The sequence below is a fragment of the Trichomycterus rosablanca genome, chromosome 5 (genome assembly GCF_030014385.1).
Source record: "Trichomycterus rosablanca isolate fTriRos1 chromosome 5, fTriRos1.hap1, whole genome shotgun sequence".
Lineage (NCBI taxonomy): Eukaryota > Metazoa > Chordata > Actinopteri > Siluriformes > Trichomycteridae > Trichomycterus > Trichomycterus rosablanca.
This window is the reverse complement of record NC_085992.1, coordinates 22,172,125-22,195,168: the sequence shown is the minus strand read 5'-3', so window position 1 is coordinate 22,195,168 and position 23,044 is coordinate 22,172,125. Positions and strand designations below refer to the sequence as shown.

The 23,044-nt window shown below is 40.1% G+C and overlaps 55 non-coding genes across 55 annotated transcripts; all 55 read right to left on the bottom strand.

Moving 5' to 3' along the window:
- Positions 1-45: 45 nt before the first annotated feature.
- LOC134315929 (5S ribosomal RNA) lies at positions 46-164 on the bottom strand. Its single transcript, XR_010012981.1, has one exon. It is a non-coding gene; the product is annotated as a 5S ribosomal RNA (ribosomal RNA).
- A 300-nt stretch (positions 165-464) lies between these two features.
- LOC134315928 (5S ribosomal RNA) lies at positions 465-583 on the bottom strand. The gene has a single exon (XR_010012980.1). It is a non-coding gene; the product is annotated as a 5S ribosomal RNA (ribosomal RNA).
- Positions 584-875: 292 nt separating this feature from the next.
- Positions 876-994, bottom strand: LOC134315927 (5S ribosomal RNA). Its single transcript, XR_010012979.1, has one exon. It is a non-coding gene; the product is annotated as a 5S ribosomal RNA (ribosomal RNA).
- A 292-nt stretch (positions 995-1,286) lies between these two features.
- LOC134315986 (5S ribosomal RNA) lies at positions 1,287-1,405 on the bottom strand. The gene has a single exon (XR_010013036.1). It is a non-coding gene; the product is annotated as a 5S ribosomal RNA (ribosomal RNA).
- A 284-nt stretch (positions 1,406-1,689) lies between these two features.
- On the bottom strand, positions 1,690-1,808 carry LOC134315926 (5S ribosomal RNA). The gene has a single exon (XR_010012978.1). It is a non-coding gene; the product is annotated as a 5S ribosomal RNA (ribosomal RNA).
- Positions 1,809-2,080: 272 nt separating this feature from the next.
- Positions 2,081-2,199, bottom strand: LOC134315925 (5S ribosomal RNA). The gene has a single exon (XR_010012977.1). It is a non-coding gene; the product is annotated as a 5S ribosomal RNA (ribosomal RNA).
- Positions 2,200-2,475: 276 nt separating this feature from the next.
- LOC134315924 (5S ribosomal RNA) lies at positions 2,476-2,594 on the bottom strand. The gene has a single exon (XR_010012976.1). It is a non-coding gene; the product is annotated as a 5S ribosomal RNA (ribosomal RNA).
- A 300-nt stretch (positions 2,595-2,894) lies between these two features.
- On the bottom strand, positions 2,895-3,013 carry LOC134315923 (5S ribosomal RNA). The gene has a single exon (XR_010012975.1). It is a non-coding gene; the product is annotated as a 5S ribosomal RNA (ribosomal RNA).
- Positions 3,014-3,297: 284 nt separating this feature from the next.
- Positions 3,298-3,416, bottom strand: LOC134315985 (5S ribosomal RNA). The gene has a single exon (XR_010013035.1). It is a non-coding gene; the product is annotated as a 5S ribosomal RNA (ribosomal RNA).
- Positions 3,417-3,716: 300 nt separating this feature from the next.
- On the bottom strand, positions 3,717-3,835 carry LOC134315922 (5S ribosomal RNA). The gene has a single exon (XR_010012974.1). It is a non-coding gene; the product is annotated as a 5S ribosomal RNA (ribosomal RNA).
- A 292-nt stretch (positions 3,836-4,127) lies between these two features.
- LOC134315920 (5S ribosomal RNA) lies at positions 4,128-4,246 on the bottom strand. The gene has a single exon (XR_010012973.1). It is a non-coding gene; the product is annotated as a 5S ribosomal RNA (ribosomal RNA).
- A 296-nt stretch (positions 4,247-4,542) lies between these two features.
- On the bottom strand, positions 4,543-4,661 carry LOC134315984 (5S ribosomal RNA). The gene has a single exon (XR_010013034.1). It is a non-coding gene; the product is annotated as a 5S ribosomal RNA (ribosomal RNA).
- Positions 4,662-4,977: 316 nt separating this feature from the next.
- On the bottom strand, positions 4,978-5,096 carry LOC134315919 (5S ribosomal RNA). The gene has a single exon (XR_010012972.1). It is a non-coding gene; the product is annotated as a 5S ribosomal RNA (ribosomal RNA).
- A 280-nt stretch (positions 5,097-5,376) lies between these two features.
- LOC134315917 (5S ribosomal RNA) lies at positions 5,377-5,495 on the bottom strand. Its single transcript, XR_010012970.1, has one exon. It is a non-coding gene; the product is annotated as a 5S ribosomal RNA (ribosomal RNA).
- Positions 5,496-5,803: 308 nt separating this feature from the next.
- Positions 5,804-5,922, bottom strand: LOC134315916 (5S ribosomal RNA). Its single transcript, XR_010012969.1, has one exon. It is a non-coding gene; the product is annotated as a 5S ribosomal RNA (ribosomal RNA).
- A 288-nt stretch (positions 5,923-6,210) lies between these two features.
- On the bottom strand, positions 6,211-6,329 carry LOC134315915 (5S ribosomal RNA). Its single transcript, XR_010012968.1, has one exon. It is a non-coding gene; the product is annotated as a 5S ribosomal RNA (ribosomal RNA).
- Positions 6,330-6,617: 288 nt separating this feature from the next.
- On the bottom strand, positions 6,618-6,736 carry LOC134315982 (5S ribosomal RNA). The gene has a single exon (XR_010013033.1). It is a non-coding gene; the product is annotated as a 5S ribosomal RNA (ribosomal RNA).
- Positions 6,737-7,080: 344 nt separating this feature from the next.
- On the bottom strand, positions 7,081-7,199 carry LOC134315914 (5S ribosomal RNA). Its single transcript, XR_010012967.1, has one exon. It is a non-coding gene; the product is annotated as a 5S ribosomal RNA (ribosomal RNA).
- A 280-nt stretch (positions 7,200-7,479) lies between these two features.
- On the bottom strand, positions 7,480-7,598 carry LOC134315913 (5S ribosomal RNA). Its single transcript, XR_010012966.1, has one exon. It is a non-coding gene; the product is annotated as a 5S ribosomal RNA (ribosomal RNA).
- Positions 7,599-7,910: 312 nt separating this feature from the next.
- Positions 7,911-8,029, bottom strand: LOC134315981 (5S ribosomal RNA). The gene has a single exon (XR_010013032.1). It is a non-coding gene; the product is annotated as a 5S ribosomal RNA (ribosomal RNA).
- Positions 8,030-8,313: 284 nt separating this feature from the next.
- Positions 8,314-8,432, bottom strand: LOC134315912 (5S ribosomal RNA). The gene has a single exon (XR_010012965.1). It is a non-coding gene; the product is annotated as a 5S ribosomal RNA (ribosomal RNA).
- A 296-nt stretch (positions 8,433-8,728) lies between these two features.
- LOC134315911 (5S ribosomal RNA) lies at positions 8,729-8,847 on the bottom strand. Its single transcript, XR_010012964.1, has one exon. It is a non-coding gene; the product is annotated as a 5S ribosomal RNA (ribosomal RNA).
- A 312-nt stretch (positions 8,848-9,159) lies between these two features.
- Positions 9,160-9,278, bottom strand: LOC134315980 (5S ribosomal RNA). The gene has a single exon (XR_010013031.1). It is a non-coding gene; the product is annotated as a 5S ribosomal RNA (ribosomal RNA).
- A 296-nt stretch (positions 9,279-9,574) lies between these two features.
- On the bottom strand, positions 9,575-9,693 carry LOC134315910 (5S ribosomal RNA). The gene has a single exon (XR_010012963.1). It is a non-coding gene; the product is annotated as a 5S ribosomal RNA (ribosomal RNA).
- A 296-nt stretch (positions 9,694-9,989) lies between these two features.
- On the bottom strand, positions 9,990-10,108 carry LOC134315909 (5S ribosomal RNA). The gene has a single exon (XR_010012962.1). It is a non-coding gene; the product is annotated as a 5S ribosomal RNA (ribosomal RNA).
- A 320-nt stretch (positions 10,109-10,428) lies between these two features.
- LOC134315908 (5S ribosomal RNA) lies at positions 10,429-10,547 on the bottom strand. Its single transcript, XR_010012961.1, has one exon. It is a non-coding gene; the product is annotated as a 5S ribosomal RNA (ribosomal RNA).
- Positions 10,548-10,827: 280 nt separating this feature from the next.
- LOC134315906 (5S ribosomal RNA) lies at positions 10,828-10,946 on the bottom strand. Its single transcript, XR_010012959.1, has one exon. It is a non-coding gene; the product is annotated as a 5S ribosomal RNA (ribosomal RNA).
- A 467-nt stretch (positions 10,947-11,413) lies between these two features.
- LOC134315904 (5S ribosomal RNA) lies at positions 11,414-11,532 on the bottom strand. Its single transcript, XR_010012958.1, has one exon. It is a non-coding gene; the product is annotated as a 5S ribosomal RNA (ribosomal RNA).
- A 312-nt stretch (positions 11,533-11,844) lies between these two features.
- On the bottom strand, positions 11,845-11,963 carry LOC134315979 (5S ribosomal RNA). Its single transcript, XR_010013030.1, has one exon. It is a non-coding gene; the product is annotated as a 5S ribosomal RNA (ribosomal RNA).
- Positions 11,964-12,259: 296 nt separating this feature from the next.
- Positions 12,260-12,378, bottom strand: LOC134315903 (5S ribosomal RNA). The gene has a single exon (XR_010012957.1). It is a non-coding gene; the product is annotated as a 5S ribosomal RNA (ribosomal RNA).
- A 292-nt stretch (positions 12,379-12,670) lies between these two features.
- Positions 12,671-12,789, bottom strand: LOC134315902 (5S ribosomal RNA). Its single transcript, XR_010012956.1, has one exon. It is a non-coding gene; the product is annotated as a 5S ribosomal RNA (ribosomal RNA).
- A 300-nt stretch (positions 12,790-13,089) lies between these two features.
- Positions 13,090-13,208, bottom strand: LOC134315901 (5S ribosomal RNA). The gene has a single exon (XR_010012955.1). It is a non-coding gene; the product is annotated as a 5S ribosomal RNA (ribosomal RNA).
- Positions 13,209-13,500: 292 nt separating this feature from the next.
- On the bottom strand, positions 13,501-13,619 carry LOC134315900 (5S ribosomal RNA). Its single transcript, XR_010012954.1, has one exon. It is a non-coding gene; the product is annotated as a 5S ribosomal RNA (ribosomal RNA).
- Positions 13,620-13,911: 292 nt separating this feature from the next.
- Positions 13,912-14,030, bottom strand: LOC134315978 (5S ribosomal RNA). The gene has a single exon (XR_010013029.1). It is a non-coding gene; the product is annotated as a 5S ribosomal RNA (ribosomal RNA).
- Positions 14,031-14,314: 284 nt separating this feature from the next.
- Positions 14,315-14,433, bottom strand: LOC134315899 (5S ribosomal RNA). Its single transcript, XR_010012953.1, has one exon. It is a non-coding gene; the product is annotated as a 5S ribosomal RNA (ribosomal RNA).
- A 272-nt stretch (positions 14,434-14,705) lies between these two features.
- Positions 14,706-14,824, bottom strand: LOC134315898 (5S ribosomal RNA). Its single transcript, XR_010012952.1, has one exon. It is a non-coding gene; the product is annotated as a 5S ribosomal RNA (ribosomal RNA).
- A 276-nt stretch (positions 14,825-15,100) lies between these two features.
- LOC134315897 (5S ribosomal RNA) lies at positions 15,101-15,219 on the bottom strand. The gene has a single exon (XR_010012951.1). It is a non-coding gene; the product is annotated as a 5S ribosomal RNA (ribosomal RNA).
- A 300-nt stretch (positions 15,220-15,519) lies between these two features.
- On the bottom strand, positions 15,520-15,638 carry LOC134315896 (5S ribosomal RNA). Its single transcript, XR_010012950.1, has one exon. It is a non-coding gene; the product is annotated as a 5S ribosomal RNA (ribosomal RNA).
- A 284-nt stretch (positions 15,639-15,922) lies between these two features.
- LOC134315977 (5S ribosomal RNA) lies at positions 15,923-16,041 on the bottom strand. Its single transcript, XR_010013028.1, has one exon. It is a non-coding gene; the product is annotated as a 5S ribosomal RNA (ribosomal RNA).
- A 300-nt stretch (positions 16,042-16,341) lies between these two features.
- Positions 16,342-16,460, bottom strand: LOC134315894 (5S ribosomal RNA). Its single transcript, XR_010012948.1, has one exon. It is a non-coding gene; the product is annotated as a 5S ribosomal RNA (ribosomal RNA).
- Positions 16,461-16,752: 292 nt separating this feature from the next.
- LOC134315893 (5S ribosomal RNA) lies at positions 16,753-16,871 on the bottom strand. Its single transcript, XR_010012947.1, has one exon. It is a non-coding gene; the product is annotated as a 5S ribosomal RNA (ribosomal RNA).
- Positions 16,872-17,167: 296 nt separating this feature from the next.
- On the bottom strand, positions 17,168-17,286 carry LOC134315975 (5S ribosomal RNA). Its single transcript, XR_010013026.1, has one exon. It is a non-coding gene; the product is annotated as a 5S ribosomal RNA (ribosomal RNA).
- Positions 17,287-17,602: 316 nt separating this feature from the next.
- On the bottom strand, positions 17,603-17,721 carry LOC134315892 (5S ribosomal RNA). The gene has a single exon (XR_010012946.1). It is a non-coding gene; the product is annotated as a 5S ribosomal RNA (ribosomal RNA).
- A 280-nt stretch (positions 17,722-18,001) lies between these two features.
- LOC134315891 (5S ribosomal RNA) lies at positions 18,002-18,120 on the bottom strand. Its single transcript, XR_010012945.1, has one exon. It is a non-coding gene; the product is annotated as a 5S ribosomal RNA (ribosomal RNA).
- A 308-nt stretch (positions 18,121-18,428) lies between these two features.
- Positions 18,429-18,547, bottom strand: LOC134315890 (5S ribosomal RNA). Its single transcript, XR_010012944.1, has one exon. It is a non-coding gene; the product is annotated as a 5S ribosomal RNA (ribosomal RNA).
- Positions 18,548-18,835: 288 nt separating this feature from the next.
- On the bottom strand, positions 18,836-18,954 carry LOC134315887 (5S ribosomal RNA). Its single transcript, XR_010012943.1, has one exon. It is a non-coding gene; the product is annotated as a 5S ribosomal RNA (ribosomal RNA).
- Positions 18,955-19,242: 288 nt separating this feature from the next.
- On the bottom strand, positions 19,243-19,361 carry LOC134315974 (5S ribosomal RNA). Its single transcript, XR_010013025.1, has one exon. It is a non-coding gene; the product is annotated as a 5S ribosomal RNA (ribosomal RNA).
- A 284-nt stretch (positions 19,362-19,645) lies between these two features.
- On the bottom strand, positions 19,646-19,764 carry LOC134315886 (5S ribosomal RNA). The gene has a single exon (XR_010012942.1). It is a non-coding gene; the product is annotated as a 5S ribosomal RNA (ribosomal RNA).
- A 328-nt stretch (positions 19,765-20,092) lies between these two features.
- Positions 20,093-20,211, bottom strand: LOC134315885 (5S ribosomal RNA). The gene has a single exon (XR_010012941.1). It is a non-coding gene; the product is annotated as a 5S ribosomal RNA (ribosomal RNA).
- Positions 20,212-20,507: 296 nt separating this feature from the next.
- Positions 20,508-20,626, bottom strand: LOC134315884 (5S ribosomal RNA). Its single transcript, XR_010012940.1, has one exon. It is a non-coding gene; the product is annotated as a 5S ribosomal RNA (ribosomal RNA).
- Positions 20,627-20,930: 304 nt separating this feature from the next.
- On the bottom strand, positions 20,931-21,049 carry LOC134315883 (5S ribosomal RNA). Its single transcript, XR_010012939.1, has one exon. It is a non-coding gene; the product is annotated as a 5S ribosomal RNA (ribosomal RNA).
- A 288-nt stretch (positions 21,050-21,337) lies between these two features.
- On the bottom strand, positions 21,338-21,456 carry LOC134315973 (5S ribosomal RNA). Its single transcript, XR_010013024.1, has one exon. It is a non-coding gene; the product is annotated as a 5S ribosomal RNA (ribosomal RNA).
- A 308-nt stretch (positions 21,457-21,764) lies between these two features.
- LOC134315881 (5S ribosomal RNA) lies at positions 21,765-21,883 on the bottom strand. The gene has a single exon (XR_010012937.1). It is a non-coding gene; the product is annotated as a 5S ribosomal RNA (ribosomal RNA).
- A 296-nt stretch (positions 21,884-22,179) lies between these two features.
- On the bottom strand, positions 22,180-22,298 carry LOC134315972 (5S ribosomal RNA). The gene has a single exon (XR_010013023.1). It is a non-coding gene; the product is annotated as a 5S ribosomal RNA (ribosomal RNA).
- A 300-nt stretch (positions 22,299-22,598) lies between these two features.
- Positions 22,599-22,717, bottom strand: LOC134315880 (5S ribosomal RNA). Its single transcript, XR_010012936.1, has one exon. It is a non-coding gene; the product is annotated as a 5S ribosomal RNA (ribosomal RNA).
- Between the last annotated feature and the right edge of the window lie 327 nt (positions 22,718-23,044).

Genomic DNA, 23,044 nt, shown 5'->3' with positions numbered 1-23,044 from the left:
TGCTAAATGACACTTCATGAATGGGGCTGAAACCCAAAAATAAAAAGCTTACAGCACTCAGTATTCCCAGGCAGTCTCCCATCTAGGTACTGACTGAGCCCAACCCTGCTTGGCTTCTGAGATCGGACGAGATCAGGCGTTCCCAAGGTGGTTTGGCCGTAAGCGAAAGAAGCTGGATTTAAAGGCCTGTTATAGCTAGTCAGCCAGCTATCTGAGTGCTAGCCAGCTATCTGGGCTGGAATTACATTGGAAGGCCTTTCATAGATTAGATAGATAGATAGATAGATAGATAGATAGATAGATAGATAGATAGATAGATAGATAGATAGATAGATAGATAGATAGATAGATAGATAGATAGATAGATAGATAGATAGATAGATAGATAGATAGATAGATCCTTTATTATGCTAGCTAACTGCTAAATGACACTTCATGAATGGGGCTGAAACTCAAAAATAAAAAGCTTACAGCACTCAGTATTCCCAGGCAGTCTCCCATCTAGGTACTGACTGAGCCCAACCCTGCTTGGCTTCTGAGATCGGACGAGATCAGGCGTTCCCAAGGTGGTTTGGCCGTAAGCGAAAGAAGCTGGATTTAAAGGCCTGTTATAGCTAGTCAGCCAGCTATCTGAGTGCTAGCCAGCTATCTGGGCTGGAATTACATTGGAAGGCCTTTCATAGATTAGATAGATAGATAGATAGATAGATAGATAGATAGATAGATAGATAGATAGATAGATAGATAGATAGATAGATAGATAGATAGATAGATAGATAGATAGATAGATAGATAGATAGATAGATAGTTCCTTTATTATGCTAGCTAACTGCTAAATGACACTTCATGAATGGGGCTGAAACTCAAAAATAAAAAGCTTACAGCACTCAGTATTCCCAGGCAGTCTCCCATCTAGGTACTGACTGAGCCCAACCCTGCTTGGCTTCTGAGATCGGACGAGATCAGGCGTTCCCAAGGTGGTTTGGCCGTAAGCGAAAGAAGCTGGATTTAAAGGCCTGTTATAGCTAGTCAGCCAGCTATCTGAGTGCTAGCCAGCTATCTGGGCTGGAATTACATTGGAAGGCCTTTCATAGATTAGATAGATAGATAGATAGATAGATAGATAGATAGATAGATAGATAGATAGATAGATAGATAGATAGATAGATAGATAGATAGATAGATAGATAGATAGATAGATAGATAGATAGATAGATAGATCCTTTATTATGCTAGCTAACTGCTAAATGACACTTCATGAATGGGGCTGAAACCCAAAAATAAAAAGCTTACAGCACTCAGTATTCCCAGGCAGTCTCCCATCTAGGTACTGACTGAGCCCAACCCTGCTTGGCTTCTGAGATCGGACGAGATCAGGCGTTCCCAAGGCGGTTTGGCCGTAAGCGAAAGAAGCTGGATTTAAAGGCCTGTTATAGCTAGTCAGCCAGCTATCTGAGTGCTAGCCAGCTATCTGGGCTGGAATTACATTGGAAGGCCTTTCATAGATTAGATAGATAGATAGATAGATAGATAGATAGATAGATAGATAGATAGATAGATAGATAGATAGATAGATAGATAGATAGATAGATAGATAGATAGATAGATAGATAGATAGATAGATCCTTTATTATGCTAGCTAACTGCTAAATGACACTTCATGAATGGGGCTGAAACTCAAAAATAAAAAGCTTACAGCACTCAGTATTCCCAGGCAGTCTCCCATCTAGGTACTGACTGAGCCCAACCCTGCTTGGCTTCTGAGATCGGACGAGATCAGGCGTTCCCAAGGTGGTTTGGCCGTAAGCGAAAGAAGCTGGATTTAAAGGCCTGTTATAGCTAGTCAGCCAGCTATCTGAGTGCTAGCCAGCTATCTGGGCTGGAATTACATTGGAAGGCCTTTCATAGATTAGATAGATAGATAGATAGATAGATAGATAGATAGATAGATAGATAGATAGATAGATAGATAGATAGATAGATAGATAGATAGATAGATAGATAGATAGATAGATCCTTTATTATGCTAGCTAACTGCTAAATGACACTTCATGAATGGGGCTGAAACCCAAAAATAAAAAGCTTACAGCACTCAGTATTCCCAGGCAGTCTCCCATCTAGGTACTGACTGAGCCCAACCCTGCTTGGCTTCTGAGATCGGACGAGATCAGGCGTTCCCAAGGTGGTTTGGCCGTAAGCGAAAGAAGCTGGATTTAAAGGCCTGTTATAGCTAGTCAGCCAGCTATCTGAGTGCTAGCCAGCTATCTGGGCTGGAATTACATTGGAAGGCCTTTCATAGATTAGATAGATAGATAGATAGATAGATAGATAGATAGATAGATAGATAGATAGATAGATAGATAGATAGATAGATAGATAGATAGATAGATAGATAGATAGATAGATAGATCCTTTATTATGCTAGCTAACTGCTAAATGACACTTCATGAATGGGGCTGAAACTCAAAAATAAAAAGCTTACAGCACTCAGTATTCCCAGGCAGTCTCCCATCTAGGTACTGACTGAGCCCAACCCTGCTTGGCTTCTGAGATCGGACGAGATCAGGCGTTCCCAAGGTGGTTTGGCCGTAAGCGAAAGAAGCTGGATTTAAAGGCCTGTTATAGCTAGTCAGCCAGCTATCTGAGTGCTAGCCAGCTATCTGGGCTGGAATTACATTGGAAGGCCTTTCATAGATTAGATAGATAGATAGATAGATAGATAGATAGATAGATAGATAGATAGATAGATAGATAGATAGATAGATAGATAGATAGATAGATAGATAGATAGATAGATAGATAGATAGATAGATAGATAGATAGATAGTTCCTTTATTATGCTAGCTAACTGCTAAATGACACTTCATGAATGGGGCTGAAACTCAAAAATAAAAAGCTTACAGCACTCAGTATTCCCAGGCAGTCTCCCATCTAGGTACTGACTGAGCCCAACCCTGCTTGGCTTCTGAGATCGGACGAGATCAGGCGTTCCCAAGGTGGTTTGGCCGTAAGCGAAAGAAGCTGGATTTAAAGGCCTGTTATAGCTAGTCAGCCAGCTATCTGAGTGCTAGCCAGCTATCTGGGCTGGAATTACATTGGAAGGCCTTTCATAGATTAGATAGATAGATAGATAGATAGATAGATAGATAGATAGATAGATAGATAGATAGATAGATAGATAGATAGATAGATAGATAGATAGATAGATAGATAGATAGATAGATAGATAGATCCTTTATTATGCTAGCTAACTGCTAAATGACACTTCATGAATGGGGCTGAAACCCAAAAATAAAAAGCTTACAGCACTCAGTATTCCCAGGCAGTCTCCCATCTAGGTACTGACTGAGCCCAACCCTGCTTGGCTTCTGAGATCGGACGAGATCAGGCGTTCCCAAGGCGGTTTGGCCGTAAGCGAAAGAAGCTGGATTTAAAGGCCTGTTATAGCTAGTCAGCCAGCTATCTGAGTGCTAGCCAGCTATCTGGGCTGGAATTACATTGGAAGGCCTTTCATAGATTAGATAGATAGATAGATAGATAGATAGATAGATAGATAGATAGATAGATAGATAGATAGATAGATAGATAGATAGATAGATAGATAGATAGATAGATAGATAGATAGATAGATAGATAGATAGATAGATAGATCCTTTATTATGCTAGCTAACTGCTAAATGACACTTCATGAATGGGGCTGAAACTCAAAAATAAAAAGCTTACAGCACTCAGTATTCCCAGGCAGTCTCCCATCTAGGTACTGACTGAGCCCAACCCTGCTTGGCTTCTGAGATCGGACGAGATCAGGCGTTCCCAAGGTGGTTTGGCCGTAAGCGAAAGAAGCTGGATTTAAAGGCCTGTTATAGCTAGTCAGCCAGCTATCTGAGTGCTAGCCAGCTATCTGGGCTGGAATTACATTGGAAGGCCTTTCATAGATTAGATAGATAGATAGATAGATAGATAGATAGATAGATAGATAGATAGATAGATAGATAGATAGATAGATAGATAGATAGATAGATAGATAGATAGATAGATAGATAGATAGATAGATAGATAGTTCCTTTATTATGCTAGCTAACTGCTAAATGACACTTCATGAATGGGGCTGAAACTCAAAAATAAAAAGCTTACAGCACTCAGTATTCCCAGGCAGTCTCCCATCTAGGTACTGACTGAGCCCAACCCTGCTTGGCTTCTGAGATCGGACGAGATCAGGCGTTCCCAAGGTGGTTTGGCCGTAAGCGAAAGAAGCTGGATTTAAAGGCCTGTTATAGCTAGTCAGCCAGCTATCTGAGTGCTAGCCAGCTATCTGGGCTGGAATTACATTGGAAGGCCTTTCATAGATTAGATAGATAGATAGATAGATAGATAGATAGATAGATAGATAGATAGATAGATAGATAGATAGATAGATAGATAGATAGATAGATAGATAGATAGATAGATAGATAGATAGATAGATAGATAGATAGATCCTTTATTATGCTAGCTAACTGCTAAATGACACTTCATGAATGGGGCTGAAACCCAAAAATAAAAAGCTTACAGCACTCAGTATTCCCAGGCAGTCTCCCATCTAGGTACTGACTGAGCCCAACCCTGCTTGGCTTCTGAGATCGGACGAGATCAGGCGTTCCCAAGGCGGTTTGGCCGTAAGCGAAAGAAGCTGGATTTAAAGGCCTGTTATAGCTAGTCAGCCAGCTATCTGAGTGCTAGCCAGCTATCTGGGCTGGAATTACATTGGAAGGCCTTTCATAGATTAGATAGATAGATAGATAGATAGATAGATAGATAGATAGATAGATAGATAGATAGATAGATAGATAGATAGATAGATAGATAGATAGATAGATAGATAGATAGATAGATAGATAGATAGATAGATAGATAGATAGATAGATAGATAGATCCTTTATTATGCTAGCTAACTGCTAAATGACACTTCATGAATGGGGCTGAAACTCAAAAATAAAAAGCTTACAGCACTCAGTATTCCCAGGCAGTCTCCCATCTAGGTACTGACTGAGCCCAACCCTGCTTGGCTTCTGAGATCGGACGAGATCAGGCGTTCCCAAGGTGGTTTGGCCGTAAGCGAAAGAAGCTGGATTTAAAGGCCTGTTATAGCTAGTCAGCCAGCTATCTGAGTGCTAGCCAGCTATCTGGGCTGGAATTACATTGGAAGGCCTTTCATAGATTAGATAGATAGATAGATAGATAGATAGATAGATAGATAGATAGATAGATAGATAGATAGATAGATAGATAGATAGATAGATAGATAGATAGATAGATAGATAGATAGATAGATCCTTTATTATGCTAGCTAACTGCTAAATGACACTTCATGAATGGGGCTGAAACCCAAAAATAAAAAGCTTACAGCACTCAGTATTCCCAGGCAGTCTCCCATCTAGGTACTGACTGAGCCCAACCCTGCTTGGCTTCTGAGATCGGACGAGATCAGGCGTTCCCAAGGTGGTTTGGCCGTAAGCGAAAGAAGCTGGATTTAAAGGCCTGTTATAGCTAGTCAGCCAGCTATCTGAGTGCTAGCCAGCTATCTGGGCTGGAATTACATTGGAAGGCCTTTCATAGATTAGATAGATAGATAGATAGATAGATAGATAGATAGATAGATAGATAGATAGATAGATAGATAGATAGATAGATAGATAGATAGATAGATAGATAGATAGATAGATAGATAGATAGATAGATAGATAGATAGATAGATAGATCCTTTATTATGCTAGCTAACTGCTAAATGACACTTCATGAATGGGGCTGAAACTCAAAAATAAAAAGCTTACAGCACTCAGTATTCCCAGGCAGTCTCCCATCTAGGTACTGACTGAGCCCAACCCTGCTTGGCTTCTGAGATCGGACGAGATCAGGCGTTCCCAAGGTGGTTTGGCCGTAAGCGAAAGAAGCTGGATTTAAAGGCCTGTTATAGCTAGTCAGCCAGCTATCTGAGTGCTAGCCAGCTATCTGGGCTGGAATTACATTGGAAGGCCTTTCATAGATTAGATAGATAGATAGATAGATAGATAGATAGATAGATAGATAGATAGATAGATAGATAGATAGATAGATAGATAGATAGATAGATAGATAGATAGATAGATAGATAGATAGATAGATAGTTCCTTTATTATGCTAGCTAACTGCTAAATGACACTTCATGAATGGGGCTGAAACTCAAAAATAAAAAGCTTACAGCACTCAGTATTCCCAGGCAGTCTCCCATCTAGGTACTGACTGAGCCCAACCCTGCTTGGCTTCTGAGATCGGACGAGATCAGGCGTTCCCAAGGTGGTTTGGCCGTAAGCGAAAGAAGCTGGATTTAAAGGCCTGTTATAGCTAGTCAGCCAGCTATCTGAGTGCTAGCCAGCTATCTGGGCTGGAATTACATTGGAAGGCCTTTCATAGATTAGATAGATAGATAGATAGATAGATAGATAGATAGATAGATAGATAGATAGATAGATAGATAGATAGATAGATAGATAGATAGATAGATAGATAGATAGATAGATAGATAGATAGATAGATCCTTTATTATGCTAGCTAACTGCTAAATGACACTTCATGAATGGGGCTGAAACCCAAAAATAAAAAGCTTACAGCACTCAGTATTCCCAGGCAGTCTCCCATCTAGGTACTGACTGAGCCCAACCCTGCTTGGCTTCTGAGATCGGACGAGATCAGGCGTTCCCAAGGCGGTTTGGCCGTAAGCGAAAGAAGCTGGATTTAAAGGCCTGTTATAGCTAGTCAGCCAGCTATCTGAGTGCTAGCCAGCTATCTGGGCTGGAATTACATTGGAAGGCCTTTCATAGATTAGATAGATACATTGGAAGGCCTTTCATAGATTAGATAGATAGATAGATAGATAGATAGATAGATAGATAGATAGATAGATAGATAGATAGATAGATAGATAGATAGATAGATAGATAGATAGATAGATAGATAGATAGATAGATAGATAGATAGATAGATAGATAGATAGATAGATCCTTTATTATGCTAGCTAACTGCTAAATGACACTTCATGAATGGGGCTGAAACTCAAAAATAAAAAGCTTACAGCACTCAGTATTCCCAGGCAGTCTCCCATCTAGGTACTGACTGAGCCCAACCCTGCTTGGCTTCTGAGATCGGACGAGATCAGGCGTTCCCAAGGTGGTTTGGCCGTAAGCGAAAGAAGCTGGATTTAAAGGCCTGTTATAGCTAGTCAGCCAGCTATCTGAGTGCTAGCCAGCTATCTGGGCTGGAATTACATTGGAAGGCCTTTCATAGATTAGATAGATAGATAGATAGATAGATAGATAGATAGATAGATAGATAGATAGATAGATAGATAGATAGATAGATAGATAGATAGATAGATAGATAGATAGATAGATAGATAGTTCCTTTATTATGCTAGCTAACTGCTAAATGACACTTCATGAATGGGGCTGAAACTCAAAAATAAAAAGCTTACAGCACTCAGTATTCCCAGGCAGTCTCCCATCTAGGTACTGACTGAGCCCAACCCTGCTTGGCTTCTGAGATCGGACGAGATCAGGCGTTCCCAAGGTGGTTTGGCCGTAAGCGAAAGAAGCTGGATTTAAAGGCCTGTTATAGCTAGTCAGCCAGCTATCTGAGTGCTAGCCAGCTATCTGGGCTGGAATTACATTGGAAGGCCTTTCATAGATTAGATAGATAGATAGATAGATAGATAGATAGATAGATAGATAGATAGATAGATAGATAGATAGATAGATAGATAGATAGATAGATAGATAGATAGATAGATAGATAGATAGATAGATAGATAGATAGATAGATAGATAGATAGATCCTTTATTATGCTAGCTAACTGCTAAATGACACTTCATGAATGGGGCTGAAACCCAAAAATAAAAAGCTTACAGCACTCAGTATTCCCAGGCAGTCTCCCATCTAGGTACTGACTGAGCCCAACCCTGCTTGGCTTCTGAGATCGGACGAGATCAGGCGTTCCCAAGGCGGTTTGGCCGTAAGCGAAAGAAGCTGGATTTAAAGGCCTGTTATAGCTAGTCAGCCAGCTATCTGAGTGCTAGCCAGCTATCTGGGCTGGAATTACATTGGAAGGCCTTTCATAGATTAGATAGATAGATAGATAGATAGATAGATAGATAGATAGATAGATAGATAGATAGATAGATAGATAGATAGATAGATAGATAGATAGATAGATAGATAGATAGATAGATAGATAGATCCTTTATTATGCTAGCTAACTGCTAAATGACACTTCATGAATGGGGCTGAAACTCAAAAATAAAAAGCTTACAGCACTCAGTATTCCCAGGCAGTCTCCCATCTAGGTACTGACTGAGCCCAACCCTGCTTGGCTTCTGAGATCGGACGAGATCAGGCGTTCCCAAGGTGGTTTGGCCGTAAGCGAAAGAAGCTGGATTTAAAGGCCTGTTATAGCTAGTCAGCCAGCTATCTGAGTGCTAGCCAGCTATCTGGGCTGGAATTACATTGGAAGGCCTTTCATAGATTAGATAGATAGATAGATAGATAGATAGATAGATAGATAGATAGATAGATAGATAGATAGATAGATAGATAGATAGATAGATAGATAGATAGATAGATAGATAGATAGATAGATAGATAGATAGATAGTTCCTTTATTATGCTAGCTAACTGCTAAATGACACTTCATGAATGGGGCTGAAACTCAAAAATAAAAAGCTTACAGCACTCAGTATTCCCAGGCAGTCTCCCATCTAGGTACTGACTGAGCCCAACCCTGCTTGGCTTCTGAGATCGGACGAGATCAGGCGTTCCCAAGGTGGTTTGGCCGTAAGCGAAAGAAGCTGGATTTAAAGGCCTGTTATAGCTAGTCAGCCAGCTATCTGAGTGCTAGCCAGCTATCTGGGCTGGAATTACATTGGAAGGCCTTTCATAGATTAGATAGATAGATAGATAGATAGATAGATAGATAGATAGATAGATAGATAGATAGATAGATAGATAGATAGATAGATAGATAGATAGATAGATAGATAGATAGATAGATAGATAGATAGATAGATAGATAGATAGATAGATAGATCCTTTATTATGCTAGCTAACTGCTAAATGACACTTCATGAATGGGGCTGAAACCCAAAAATAAAAAGCTTACAGCACTCAGTATTCCCAGGCAGTCTCCCATCTAGGTACTGACTGAGCCCAACCCTGCTTGGCTTCTGAGATCGGACGAGATCAGGCGTTCCCAAGGCGGTTTGGCCGTAAGCGAAAGAAGCTGGATTTAAAGGCCTGTTATAGCTAGTCAGCCAGCTATCTGAGTGCTAGCCAGCTATCTGGGCTGGAATTACATTGGAAGGCCTTTCATAGATTAGATAGATAGATAGATAGATAGATAGATAGATAGATAGATAGATAGATAGATAGATAGATAGATAGATAGATAGATAGATAGATAGATAGATAGATAGATAGATAGATAGATAGATAGATAGATAGATCCTTTATTATGCTAGCTAACTGCTAAATGACACTTCATGAATGGGGCTGAAACTCAAAAATAAAAAGCTTACAGCACTCAGTATTCCCAGGCAGTCTCCCATCTAGGTACTGACTGAGCCCAACCCTGCTTGGCTTCTGAGATCGGACGAGATCAGGCGTTCCCAAGGTGGTTTGGCCGTAAGCGAAAGAAGCTGGATTTAAAGGCCTGTTATAGCTAGTCAGCCAGCTATCTGAGTGCTAGCCAGCTATCTGGGCTGGAATTACATTGGAAGGCCTTTCATAGATTAGATAGATAGATAGATAGATAGATAGATAGATAGATAGATAGATAGATAGATAGATAGATAGATAGATAGATAGATAGATAGATAGATAGATAGATAGATAGATAGATAGATAGATAGATAGATAGATCCTTTATTATGCTAGCTAACTGCTAAATGACACTTCATGAATGGGGCTGAAACCCAAAAATAAAAAGCTTACAGCACTCAGTATTCCCAGGCAGTCTCCCATCTAGGTACTGACTGAGCCCAACCCTGCTTGGCTTCTGAGATCGGACGAGATCAGGCGTTCCCAAGGTGGTTTGGCCGTAAGCGAAAGAAGCTGGATTTAAAGGCCTGTTATAGCTAGTCAGCCAGCTATCTGAGTGCTAGCCAGCTATCTGGGCTGGAATTACATTGGAAGGCCTTTCATAGATTAGATAGATAGATAGATAGATAGATAGATAGATAGATAGATAGATAGATAGATAGATAGATAGATAGATAGATAGATAGATAGATAGATAGATAGATAGATAGATAGATAGATAGATAGATAGATAGATAGATAGATAGATAGATAGATAGATCCTTTATTATGCTAGCTAACTGCTAAATGACACTTCATGAATGGGGCTGAAACTCAAAAATAAAAAGCTTACAGCACTCAGTATTCCCAGGCAGTCTCCCATCTAGGTACTGACTGAGCCCAACCCTGCTTGGCTTCTGAGATCGGACGAGATCAGGCGTTCCCAAGGTGGTTTGGCCGTAAGCGAAAGAAGCTGGATTTAAAGGCCTGTTATAGCTAGTCAGCCAGCTATCTGAGTGCTAGCCAGCTATCTGGGCTGGAATTACATTGGAAGGCCTTTCATAGATTAGATAGATAGATAGATAGATAGATAGATAGATAGATAGATAGATAGATAGATAGATAGATAGATAGATAGATAGATAGATAGATAGATAGATAGATAGATAGATAGATAGTTCCTTTATTATGCTAGCTAACTGCTAAATGACACTTCATGAATGGGGCTGAAACTCAAAAATAAAAAGCTTACAGCACTCAGTATTCCCAGGCAGTCTCCCATCTAGGTACTGACTGAGCCCAACCCTGCTTGGCTTCTGAGATCGGACGAGATCAGGCGTTCCCAAGGTGGTTTGGCCGTAAGCGAAAGAAGCTGGATTTAAAGGCCTGTTATAGCTAGTCAGCCAGCTATCTGAGTGCTAGCCAGCTATCTGGGCTGGAATTACATTGGAAGGCCTTTCATAGATAGATAGATAGATAGATAGATAGATAGATAGATAGATAGATAGATAGATAGATAGATAGATAGATAGATAGATAGATAGATAGATAGATAGATAGATAGATAGATAGATAGATAGATAGATAGATAGATAGATAGATAGATAGATAGATAGATAGATAGATAGATAGATAGATAGATAGATAGATAGATAGATAGATAGATAGATAGATAGATAGATAGATAGATAGATAGATAGATAGATAGATAGATAGATAGATAGATAGATAGATAGATAGATAGATAGATAGATAGATAGATAGATCCTTTATTATGCTAGCTAACTGCTAAATGACACTTCATGAATGGGGCTGAAACTCAAAAATAAAAAGCTTACAGCACTCAGTATTCCCAGGCAGTCTCCCATCTAGGTACTGACTGAGCCCAACCCTGCTTGGCTTCTGAGATCGGACGAGATCAGGCGTTCCCAAGGTGGTTTGGCCGTAAGCGAAAGAAGCTGGATTTAAAGGCCTGTTATAGCTAGTCAGCCAGCTATCTGAGTGCTAGCCAGCTATCTGGGCTGGAATTACATTGGAAGGCCTTTCATAGATTAGATAGATAGATAGATAGATAGATAGATAGATAGATAGATAGATAGATAGATAGATAGATAGATAGATAGATAGATAGATAGATAGATAGATAGATAGATAGATAGATAGATAGATAGATAGATAGATAGATAGATAGATAGATCCTTTATTATGCTAGCTAACTGCTAAATGACACTTCATGAATGGGGCTGAAACCCAAAAATAAAAAGCTTACAGCACTCAGTATTCCCAGGCAGTCTCCCATCTAGGTACTGACTGAGCCCAACCCTGCTTGGCTTCTGAGATCGGACGAGATCAGGCGTTCCCAAGGCGGTTTGGCCGTAAGCGAAAGAAGCTGGATTTAAAGGCCTGTTATAGCTAGTCAGCCAGCTATCTGAGTGCTAGCCAGCTATCTGGGCTGGAATTACATTGGAAGGCCTTTCATAGATTAGATAGATAGATAGATAGATAGATAGATAGATAGATAGATAGATAGATAGATAGATAGATAGATAGATAGATAGATAGATAGATAGATAGATAGATAGATAGATAGATAGATAGATAGATAGATAGATCCTTTATTATGCTAGCTAACTGCTAAATGACACTTCATGAATGGGGCTGAAACTCAAAAATAAAAAGCTTACAGCACTCAGTATTCCCAGGCAGTCTCCCATCTAGGTACTGACTGAGCCCAACCCTGCTTGGCTTCTGAGATCGGACGAGATCAGGCGTTCCCAAGGTGGTTTGGCCGTAAGCGAAAGAAGCTGGATTTAAAGGCCTGTTATAGCTAGTCAGCCAGCTATCTGAGTGCTAGCCAGCTATCTGGGCTGGAATTACATTGGAAGGCCTTTCATAGATTAGATAGATAGATAGATAGATAGATAGATAGATAGATAGATAGATAGATAGATAGATAGATAGATAGATAGATAGATAGATAGATAGATAGATAGATAGATAGATAGATAGATAGATAGATAGATCCTTTATTATGCTAGCTAACTGCTAAATGACACTTCATGAATGGGGCTGAAACCCAAAAATAAAAAGCTTACAGCACTCAGTATTCCCAGGCAGTCTCCCATCTAGGTACTGACTGAGCCCAACCCTGCTTGGCTTCTGAGATCGGACGAGATCAGGCGTTCCCAAGGTGGTTTGGCCGTAAGCGAAAGAAGCTGGATTTAAAGGCCTGTTATAGCTAGTCAGCCAGCTATCTGAGTGCTAGCCAGCTATCTGGGCTGGAATTACATTGGAAGGCCTTTCATAGATTAGATAGATAGATAGATAGATAGATAGATAGATAGATAGATAGATAGATAGATAGATAGATAGATAGATAGATAGATAGATAGATAGATAGATAGATAGATAGATAGATAGATAGATAGATAGATAGATAGATCCTTTATTATGCTAGCTAACTGCTAAATGACACTTCATGAATGGGGCTGAAACTCAAAAATAAAAAGCTTACAGCACTCAGTATTCCCAGGCAGTCTCCCATCTAGGTACTGACTGAGCCCAACCCTGCTTGGCTTCTGAGATCGGACGAGATCAGGCGTTCCCAAGGTGGTTTGGCCGTAAGCGAAAGAAGCTGGATTTAAAGGCCTGTTATAGCTAGTCAGCCAGCTATCTGAGTGCTAGCCAGCTATCTGGGCTGGAATTACATTGGAAGGCCTTTCATAGATTAGATAGATAGATAGATAGATAGATAGATAGATAGATAGATAGATAGATAGATAGATAGATAGATAGATAGATAGATAGATAGATAGATAGATAGATAGATAGATAGATAGATAGATAGATAGTTCCTTTATTATGCTAGCTAACTGCTAAATGACACTTCATGAATGGGGCTGAAACTCAAAAATAAAAAGCTTACAGCACTCAGTATTCCCAGGCAGTCTCCCATCTAGGTACTGACTGAGCCCAACCCTGCTTGGCTTCTGAGATCGGACGAGATCAGGCGTTCCCAAGGTGGTTTGGCCGTAAGCGAAAGAAGCTGGATTTAAAGGCCTGTTATAGCTAGTCAGCCAGCTATCTGAGTGCTAGCCAGCTATCTGGGCTGGAATTACATTGGAAGGCCTTTCATAGATTAGATAGATAGATAGATAGATAGATAGATAGATAGATAGATAGATAGATAGATAGATAGATAGATAGATAGATAGATAGATAGATAGATAGATAGATAGATAGATAGATAGATAGATAGATAGATCCTTTATTATGCTAGCTAACTGCTAAATGACACTTCATGAATGGGGCTGAAACCCAAAAATAAAAAGCTTACAGCACTCAGTATTCCCAGGCAGTCTCCCATCTAGGTACTGACTGAGCCCAACCCTGCTTGGCTTCTGAGATCGGACGAGATCAGGCGTTCCCAAGGCGGTTTGGCCGTAAGCGAAAGAAGCTGGATTTAAAGGCCTGTTATAGCTAGTCAGCCAGCTATCTGAGTGCTAGCCAGCTATCTGGGCTGGAATTACATTGGAAGGCCTTTCATAGATTAGATAGATAGATAGATAGATAGATAGATAGATAGATAGATAGATAGATAGATAGATAGATAGATAGATAGATAGATAGATAGATAGATAGATAGATAGATAGATAGATAGATAGATCCTTTATTATGCTAGCTAACTGCTAAATGACACTTCATGAATGGGGCTGAAACTCAAAAATAAAAAGCTTACAGCACTCAGTATTCCCAGGCAGTCTCCCATCTAGGTACTGACTGAGCCCAACCCTGCTTGGCTTCTGAGATCGGACGAGATCAGGCGTTCCCAAGGTGGTTTGGCCGTAAGCGAAAGAAGCTGGATTTAAAGGCCTGTTATAGCTAGTCAGCCAGCTATCTGAGTGCTAGCCAGCTATCTGGGCTGGAATTACATTGGAAGGCCTTTCATAGATTAGATAGATAGATAGATAGATAGATAGATAGATAGATAGATAGATAGATAGATAGATAGATAGATAGATAGATAGATAGATAGATAGATAGATAGATAGATAGATCCTTTATTATGCTAGCTAACTGCTAAATGACACTTCATGAATGGGGCTGAAACCCAAAAATAAAAAGCTTACAGCACTCAGTATTCCCAGGCAGTCTCCCATCTAGGTACTGACTGAGCCCAACCCTGCTTGGCTTCTGAGATCGGACGAGATCAGGCGTTCCCAAGGTGGTTTGGCCGTAAGCGAAAGAAGCTGGATTTAAAGGCCTGTTATAGCTAGTCAGCCAGCTATCTGAGTGCTAGCCAGCTATCTGGGCTGGAATTACATTGGAAGGCCTTTCATAGATTAGATAGATAGATAGATAGATAGATAGATAGATAGATAGATAGATAGATAGATAGATAGATAGATAGATAGATAGATAGATAGATAGATAGATAGATAGATAGATAGATCCTTTATTATGCTAGCTAACTGCTAAATGACACTTCATGAATGGGGCTGAAACTCAAAAATAAAAAGCTTACAGCACTCAGTATTCCCAGGCAGTCTCCCATCTAGGTACTGACTGAGCCCAACCCTGCTTGGCTTCTGAGATCGGACGAGATCAGGCGTTCCCAAGGTGGTTTGGCCGTAAGCGAAAGAAGCTGGATTTAAAGGCCTGTTATAGCTAGTCAGCCAGCTATCTGAGTGCTAGCCAGCTATCTGGGCTGGAATTACATTGGAAGGCCTTTCATAGATTAGATAGATAGATAGATAGATAGATAGATAGATAGATAGATAGATAGATAGATAGATAGATAGATAGATAGATAGATAGATAGATAGATAGATAGATAGATAGATAGATAGATAGATAGATAGATAGATAGTTCCTTTATTATGCTAGCTAACTGCTAAATGACACTTCATGAATGGGGCTGAAACTCAAAAATAAAAAGCTTACAGCACTCAGTATTCCCAGGCAGTCTCCCATCTAGGTACTGACTGAGCCCAACCCTGCTTGGCTTCTGAGATCGGACGAGATCAGGCGTTCCCAAGGTGGTTTGGCCGTAAGCGAAAGAAGCTGGATTTAAAGGCCTGTTATAGCTAGTCAGCCAGCTATCTGAGTGCTAGCCAGCTATCTGGGCTGGAATTACATTGGAAGGCCTTTCATAGATTAGATAGATAGATAGATAGATAGATAGATAGATAGATAGATAGATAGATAGATAGATAGATAGATAGATAGATAGATAGATAGATAGATAGATAGATAGATAGATAGATAGATAGATCCTTTATTATGCTAGCTAACTGCTAAATGACACTTCATGAATGGGGCTGAAACCCAAAAATAAAAAGCTTACAGCACTCAGTATTCCCAGGCAGTCTCCCATCTAGGTACTGACTGAGCCCAACCCTGCTTGGCTTCTGAGATCGGACGAGATCAGGCGTTCCCAAGGCGGTTTGGCCGTAAGCGAAAGAAGCTGGATTTAAAGGCCTGTTATAGCTAGTCAGCCAGCTATCTGAGTGCTAGCCAGCTATCTGGGCTGGAATTACATTGGAAGGCCTTTCATAGATTAGATAGATAGATAGATAGATAGATAGATAGATAGATAGATAGATAGATAGATAGATAGATAGATAGATAGATAGATAGATAGATAGATAGATAGATAGATAGATAGATAGATAGATAGATAGATAGATAGATCCTTTATTATGCTAGCTAACTGCTAAATGACACTTCATGAATGGGGCTGAAACTCAAAAATAAAAAGCTTACAGCACTCAGTATTCCCAGGCAGTCTCCCATCTAGGTACTGACTGAGCCCAACCCTGCTTGGCTTCTGAGATCGGACGAGATCAGGCGTTCCCAAGGTGGTTTGGCCGTAAGCGAAAGAAGCTGGATTTAAAGGCCTGTTATAGCTAGTCAGCCAGCTATCTGAGTGCTAGCCAGCTATCTGGGCTGGAATTACATTGGAAGGCCTTTCATAGATTAGATAGATAGATAGATAGATAGATAGATAGATAGATAGATAGATAGATAGATAGATAGATAGATAGATAGATAGATAGATAGATAGATAGATAGATAGATAGATAGATAGATAGATAGATAGTTCCTTTATTATGCTAGCTAACTGCTAAATGACACTTCATGAATGGGGCTGAAACTCAAAAATAAAAAGCTTACAGCACTCAGTATTCCCAGGCAGTCTCCCATCTAGGTACTGACTGAGCCCAACCCTGCTTGGCTTCTGAGATCGGACGAGATCAGGCGTTCCCAAGGTGGTTTGGCCGTAAGCGAAAGAAGCTGGATTTAAAGGCCTGTTATAGCTAGTCAGCCAGCTATCTGAGTGCTAGCCAGCTATCTGGGCTGGAATTACATTGGAAGGCCTTTCATAGATTAGATAGATAGATAGATAGATAGATAGATAGATAGATAGATAGATAGATAGATAGATAGATAGATAGATAGATAGATAGATAGATAGATAGATAGATAGATAGATAGATAGATAGATAGATAGATAGATCCTTTATTATGCTAGCTAACTGCTAAATGACACTTCATGAATGGGGCTGAAACCCAAAAATAAAAAGCTTACAGCACTCAGTATTCCCAGGCAGTCTCCCATCTAGGTACTGACTGAGCCCAACCCTGCTTGGCTTCTGAGATCGGACGAGATCAGGCGTTCCCAAGGCGGTTTGGCCGTAAGCGAAAGAAGCTGGATTTAAAGGCCTGTTATAGCTAGTCAGCCAGCTATCTGAGTGCTAGCCAGCTATCTGGGCTGGAATTACATTGGAAGGCCTTTCATAGATTAGATAGATAGATAGATAGATAGATAGATAGATAGATAGATAGATAGATAGATAGATAGATAGATAGATAGATAGATAGATAGATAGATAGATAGATAGATAGATAGATAGATAGATAGATAGATAGATAGATAGATAGATAGATAGATCCTTTATTATGCTAGCTAACTGCTAAATGACACTTCATGAATGGGGCTGAAACTCAAAAATAAAAAGCTTACAGCACTCAGTATTCCCAGGCAGTCTCCCATCTAGGTACTGACTGAGCCCAACCCTGCTTGGCTTCTGAGATCGGACGAGATCAGGCGTTCCCAAGGTGGTTTGGCCGTAAGCGAAAGAAGCTGGATTTAAAGGCCTGTTATAGCTAGTCAGCCAGCTATCTGAGTGCTAGCCAGCTATCTGGGCTGGAATTACATTGGAAGGCCTTTCATAGATTAGATAGATAGATAGATAGATAGATAGATAGATAGATAGATAGATAGATAGATAGATAGATAGATAGATAGATAGATAGATAGATAGATAGATAGATAGATAGATAGATAGATCCTTTATTATGCTAGCTAACTGCTAAATGACACTTCATGAATGGGGCTGAAACCCAAAAATAAAAAGCTTACAGCACTCAGTATTCCCAGGCAGTCTCCCATCTAGGTACTGACTGAGCCCAACCCTGCTTGGCTTCTGAGATCGGACGAGATCAGGCGTTCCCAAGGTGGTTTGGCCGTAAGCGAAAGAAGCTGGATTTAAAGGCCTGTTATAGCTAGTCAGCCAGCTATCTGAGTGCTAGCCAGCTATCTGGGCTGGAATTACATTGGAAGGCCTTTCATAGATTAGATAGATAGATAGATAGATAGATAGATAGATAGATAGATAGATAGATAGATAGATAGATAGATAGATAGATAGATAGATAGATAGATAGATAGATAGATAGATAGATAGATAGATAGATAGATAGATAGATAGATAGATCCTTTATTATGCTAGCTAACTGCTAAATGACACTTCATGAATGGGGCTGAAACTCAAAAATAAAAAGCTTACAGCACTCAGTATTCCCAGGCAGTCTCCCATCTAGGTACTGACTGAGCCCAACCCTGCTTGGCTTCTGAGATCGGACGAGATCAGGCGTTCCCAAGGTGGTTTGGCCGTAAGCGAAAGAAGCTGGATTTAAAGGCCTGTTATAGCTAGTCAGCCAGCTATCTGAGTGCTAGCCAGCTATCTGGGCTGGAATTACATTGGAAGGCCTTTCATAGATTAGATAGATAGATAGATAGATAGATAGATAGATAGATAGATAGATAGATAGATAGATAGATAGATAGATAGATAGATAGATAGATAGATAGATAGATAGATAGATAGATAGATAGATAGTTCCTTTATTATGCTAGCTAACTGCTAAATGACACTTCATGAATGGGGCTGAAACTCAAAAATAAAAAGCTTACAGCACTCAGTATTCCCAGGCAGTCTCCCATCTAGGTACTGACTGAGCCCAACCCTGCTTGGCTTCTGAGATCGGACGAGATCAGGCGTTCCCAAGGTGGTTTGGCCGTAAGCGAAAGAAGCTGGATTTAAAGGCCTGTTATAGCTAGTCAGCCAGCTATCTGAGTGCTAGCCAGCTATCTGGGCTGGAATTACATTGGAAGGCCTTTCATAGATTAGATAGATAGATAGATAGATAGATAGATAGATAGATAGATAGATAGATAGATAGATAGATAGATAGATAGATAGATAGATAGATAGATAGATAGATAGATAGATAGATAGATAGATAGATCCTTTATTATGCTAGCTAACTGCTAAATGACACTTCATGAATGGGGCTGAAACCCAAAAATAAAAAGCTTACAGCACTCAGTATTCCCAGGCAGTCTCCCATCTAGGTACTGACTGAGCCCAACCCTGCTTGGCTTCTGAGATCGGACGAGATCAGGCGTTCCCAAGGCGGTTTGGCCGTAAGCGAAAGAAGCTGGATTTAAAGGCCTGTTATAGCTAGTCAGCCAGCTATCTGAGTGCTAGCCAGCTATCTGGGCTGGAATTACATTGGAAGGCCTTTCATAGATTAGATAGATAGATAGATAGATAGATAGATAGATAGATAGATAGATAGATAGATAGATAGATAGATAGATAGATAGATAGATAGATAGATAGATAGATAGATAGATAGATAGATAGATCCTTTATTATGCTAGCTAACTGCTAAATGACACTTCATGAATGGGGCTGAAACTCAAAAATAAAAAGCTTACAGCACTCAGTATTCCCAGGCAGTCTCCCATCTAGGTACTGACTGAGCCCAACCCTGCTTGGCTTCTGAGATCGGACGAGATCAGGCGTTCCCAAGGTGGTTTGGCCGTAAGCGAAAGAAGCTGGATTTAAAGGCCTGTTATAGCTAGTCAGCCAGCTATCTGAGTGCTAGCCAGCTATCTGGGCTGGAATTACATTGGAAGGCCTTTCATAGATTAGATAGATAGATAGATAGATAGATAGATAGATAGATAGATAGATAGATAGATAGATAGATAGATAGATAGATAGATAGATAGATAGATAGATAGATAGATAGATAGATAGATAGATAGATAGATAGATAGATAGATAGATAGATAGATAGATAGATAGATCCTTTATTATGCTAGCTAACTGCTAAATGACACTTCATGAATGGGGCTGAAACCCAAAAATAAAAAGCTTACAGCACTCAGTATTCCCAGGCAGTCTCCCATCTAGGTACTGACTGAGCCCAACCCTGCTTGGCTTCTGAGATCGGACGAGATCAGGCGTTCCCAAGGTGGTTTGGCCGTAAGCGAAAGAAGCTGGATTTAAAGGCCTGTTATAGCTAGTCAGCCAGCTATCTGAGTGCTAGCCAGCTATCTGGGCTGGAATTACATTGGAAGGCCTTTCATAGATTAGATAGATAGATAGATAGATAGATAGATAGATAGATAGATAGATAGATAGATAGATAGATAGATAGATAGATAGATAGATAGATAGATAGATAGATAGATAGATAGATAGATAGATAGATAGATAGATCCTTTATTATGCTAGCTAACTGCTAAATGACACTTCATGAATGGGGCTGAAACTCAAAAATAAAAAGCTTACAGCACTCAGTATTCCCAGGCAGTCTCCCATCTAGGTACTGACTGAGCCCAACCCTGCTTGGCTTCTGAGATCGGACGAGATCAGGCGTTCCCAAGGTGGTTTGGCCGTAAGCGAAAGAAGCTGGATTTAAAGGCCTGTTATAGCTAGTCAGCCAGCTATCTGAGTGCTAGCCAGCTATCTGGGCTGGAATTACATTGGAAGGCCTTTCATAGATTAGATAGATAGATAGATAGATAGATAGATAGATAGATAGATAGATAGATAGATAGATAGATAGATAGATAGATAGATAGATAGATAGATAGATAGATAGATAGATAGATAGATAGATAGATAGATAGATAGATAGTTCCTTTATTATGCTAGCTAACTGCTAAATGACACTTCATGAATGGGGCTGAAACTCAAAAATAAAAAGCTTACAGCACTCAGTATTCCCAGGCAGTCTCCCATCTAGGTACTGACTGAGCCCAACCCTGCTTGGCTTCTGAGATCGGACGAGATCAGGCGTTCCCAAGGTGGTTTGGCCGTAAGCGAAAGAAGCTGGATTTAAAGGCCTGTTATAGCTAGTCAGCCAGCTATCTGAGTGCTAGCCAGCTATCTGGGCTGGAATTACATTGGAAGGCCTTTCATAGATTAGATAGATAGATAGATAGATAGATAGATAGATAGATAGATAGATAGATAGATAGATAGATAGATAGATAGATAGATAGATAGATAGATAGATAGATAGATAGATAGATAGATAGATAGATCCTTTATTATGCTAGCTAACTGCTAAATGACACTTCATGAATGGGGCTGAAACCCAAAAATAAAAAGCTTACAGCACTCAGTATTCCCAGGCAGTCTCCCATCTAGGTACTGACTGAGCCCAACCCTGCTTGGCTTCTGAGATCGGACGAGATCAGGCGTTCCCAAGGCGGTTTGGCCGTAAGCGAAAGAAGCTGGATTTAAAGGCCTGTTATAGCTAGTCAGCCAGCTATCTGAGTGCTAGCCAGCTATCTGGGCTGGAATTACATTGGAAGGCCTTTCATAGATTAGATAGATAGATAGATAGATAGATAGATAGATAGATAGATAGATAGATAGATAGATAGATAGATAGATAGATAGATAGATAGATAGATAGATAGATAGATAGATAGATAGATAGATAGATAGATAGATAGATAGATAGATCCTTTATTATGCTAGCTAACTGCTAAATGACACTTCATGAATGGGGCTGAAACTCAAAAATAAAAAGCTTACAGCACTCAGTATTCCCAGGCAGTCTCCCATCTAGGTACTGACTGAGCCCAACCCTGCTTGGCTTCTGAGATCGGACGAGATCAGGCGTTCCCAAGGTGGTTTGGCCGTAAGCGAAAGAAGCTGGATTTAAAGGCCTGTTATAGCTAGTCAGCCAGCTATCTGAGTGCTAGCCAGCTATCTGGGCTGGAATTACATTGGAAGGCCTTTCATAGATTAGATAGATAGATAGATAGATAGATAGATAGATAGATAGATAGATAGATAGATAGATAGATAGATAGATAGATAGATAGATAGATAGATAGATAGATAGATAGATAGATAGATAGATAGATAGATAGATCCTTTATTATGCTAGCTAACTGCTAAATGACACTTCATGAATGGGGCTGAAACCCAAAAATAAAAAGCTTACAGCACTCAGTATTCCCAGGCAGTCTCCCATCTAGGTACTGACTGAGCCCAACCCTGCTTGGCTTCTGAGATCGGACGAGATCAGGCGTTCCCAAGGCGGTTTGGCCGTAAGCGAAAGAAGCTGGATTTAAAGGCCTGTTATAGCTAGTCAGCCAGCTATCTGAGTGCTAGCCAGCTATCTGGGCTGGAATTACATTGGAAGGCCTTTCATAGATTAGATAGATAGATAGATAGATAGATAGATAGATAGATAGATAGATAGATAGATAGATAGATAGATAGATAGATAGATAGATAGATAGATAGATAGATAGATAGATAGATAGATAGATAGATAGATAGATAGATCCTTTATTATGCTAGCTAACTGCTAAATGACACTTCATGAATGGGGCTGAAACTCAAAAATAAAAAGCTTACAGCACTCAGTATTCCCAGGCAGTCTCCCATCTAGGTACTGACTGAGCCCAACCCTGCTTGGCTTCTGAGATCGGACGAGATCAGGCGTTCCCAAGGTGGTTTGGCCGTAAGCGAAAGAAGCTGGATTTAAAGGCCTGTTATAGCTAGTCAGCCAGCTATCTGAGTGCTAGCCAGCTATCTGGGCTGGAATTACATTGGAAGGCCTTTCATAGATTAGATAGATAGATAGATAGATAGATAGATAGATAGATAGATAGATAGATAGATAGATAGATAGATAGATAGATAGATAGATAGATAGATAGATAGATAGATAGATAGATAGATAGATCCTTTATTATGCTAGCTAACTGCTAAATGACACTTCATGAATGGGGCTGAAACCCAAAAATAAAAAGCTTACAGCACTCAGTATTCCCAGGCAGTCTCCCATCTAGGT